Raw genomic sequence first — 2,530 nt, 5'->3', positions numbered from 1 at the left:
CCCGTTCACAGCGGCGTTCTCTCAGACGATTGTCGGCACGAATGGCCAACTCCACCAGTGCGTCAAAACGCGTGGGTACATTGTGGTAGGCCAGAGTGTCCTTGATCCCCTCGTTCAATCCCCCCGCAAAAACGCTGCCCAGAGCGGCCTCGCCCCAAGCCACGTCAGCTGCCAGAATGCAGAAGTCAACTGCGTATTCGGCCACACTCTGGGACCCCTGGTGAAGGGCGAGCAGCCTCTTGTCCGCATTACCCACGTGGTCGGGATGGTCAAAAACCATGCACAGCTCTTCTTGGAACTGGTCGGAACTAAGGGACCCGGACCGAGCCACCCGGGCCTTCGCCCAGGCCAAAGCATTACCTTGTAGGAGGTTGAAAATGTAGGCACGTTTGGCGATATCGGTTGTAAACGAGCGTTGCTCTAAAACCATAGCGCACTGGACCAAAAAGCCACGACACGTGTTCAATTCACCCGAGAAAGGTTCAGGGTCTGGAACGCGGTTCTCCTGAGGGGTGCCTGGGCTTGTCTCCAACGTTGGTCTACACAGGTGTTCCGCGAGCTTATAGACCTGCTGAGTCATGACGTGGGTCTGTTCTAGTGCGATGCACTGACATTGTTCTAGGTGTTCGATGCAGGCCTTAAGTGCTCTAAGCTCGCTAACGAAGTGACCTGGGCCCAAGCCTGCTGAGTCCATCTTGGGCCAGATGATACTGTTACGGCAAGCCATACACCAACAGAGTGACAGGAGTCAGGAATAGGCAGAACTCAAACACAGGTCAGAGAAACTTATTTATTGCACAGAGTATTAAAAACAAAAGGCGGTGGCGAGGGCCAGGCACGGAGAAGCGAGAAGGATCTCTGGGCAGATGTAGCAACTGAACCACTGAAAGGACAACCCGAGGTTGGCGAAGAGGTTTGGCACTGTGTGGGAGAGAGGGAGAGAGGGAGGATTACAGGCAGATGAGGGGGAGAAGTCTAGAACATCATACAGGGAACCTGCGTAGTGAAGACTGTTGGTCCAGAGCAGGAAGGTCGGGCTGACTGGGGAGGTGATCACAGGAGACCAGAGCAGATGAATAGTGCGGGAGGTCTCAGCAGACGGCAGAGCAGGTCGGTAGTGGTCGAGAATAACATGGCGGTGTAGATTCTGGTGCTGAGGTGTGCAGAGTGGGGTTAGTGCCAGTGCTATGCCAGCCCGGGCCAGTAACTCAAAAACAAAGATAATCCACAGTAACCAGTGCTGGGAAAACACTCTTCCGCTAAGTCAGTTCAGAAACAAATCATGCCTCCGCTAAAGCAGTTCAAAAACAAAAACAGTACTCTGTTAAAGCAGTCCAGAAACGAAAACAGTCCTCTGTTAAAGCAGTCCAAAAGGACACACCAGCGCCATGCTTAAATACGGTTTTGGTAATTGATCGCAGGTGTGCCTTGCTGCCAGGAGTGTGCTCCTACGTGAGCAGGGGTGGAGTTGCCAGCAGCCCCAGTGTCTGCCGTCGAGGTGCCAGGGACGGCCCGATCCGTGGACGTAACATCTAAAGTGCATTGTGAGCAGATGTCTGTGTCGGTAAAACCCATTTTGAACATTTTACTTTCTGTAATATGGGTCCTATAAATGGTCTTGTATTGTATAAGCTGTAAGTTTACATTGCTGGTCATAGAAAAGATGTTATTGCAAATTTCTGTCCAGAAGTCAGAACTGAGGGGGAGAGTTAAATCATTTTCCCATTTGAGTTTTGGTATTGTTATTGTTGAGTCTATATTTGATATGAGTTTATATAGCTTGGATATTATTTTCTTATTATCTCCTCTCATTTTCCCGGACAGCGCCATTACACGATCCGCTCTGTACACTTGAAAGCCGAGTACTTGTATCGCACTGTCTGCGATCGAGTTGCTCAGCCAGGTCTCCATGAAGCACAAAGCAGCGGAGCGTGCAAAATCAGAGTTAGTCCTGTTGACGAGAAGAATTTCATCCATCTTGTTGACCAGGGGGCGAAGATTTGCTAGGTGGATAGACAGGAGTGGAGTCTGGGCCCCTCTCTGGCATAGCCTCAGCAAGGCGCCTGCTCGCTTGCCATGGCAGGCTTTTTTCCAGGTCCCGTATATGGCAGCTGCACCTATGATCAGAATGTCCATACAGCATCTTAAATAGTAAAGAGAACAGGAATAAAAAGAGAGAAAGAACCTAAATACAGTATGTATAAATATAAATACACAAATCCACATTGCTGCAGAAGAGCTTTCAGACTGATATATACAGTGGTTATATTTACAGTTTACTGCACTGGGGTGATACTCTGTGCAGTCACTGAGTCATAGGTTAAGTGTTGATCAGAGTGACGACCGGGGGGAAGAAACTCTGTCTGGGTGTTTTGGCATACAGTGACCTGTAGTGCTGTGCTGAGGGGAAGGGTTCAAACAGTTTGTCTCCAGGATATGAGGGGTCTGCAGAAATCTTCTCTGCCCTCCTGTTGACCTATGAGGTGTACAGGTCCTCCATAGAGGGCAGGTTGGCATCGATGGTTCTTTT

The sequence above is a fragment of the Monopterus albus genome, unplaced genomic scaffold, assembly GCF_001952655.1.
Source record: "Monopterus albus unplaced genomic scaffold, M_albus_1.0 scaffold239.1, whole genome shotgun sequence".
Taxonomy (NCBI): Eukaryota; Metazoa; Chordata; class Actinopteri; order Synbranchiformes; family Synbranchidae; genus Monopterus; species Monopterus albus.
Note: the sequence above shows the minus strand (reverse complement) of the source record.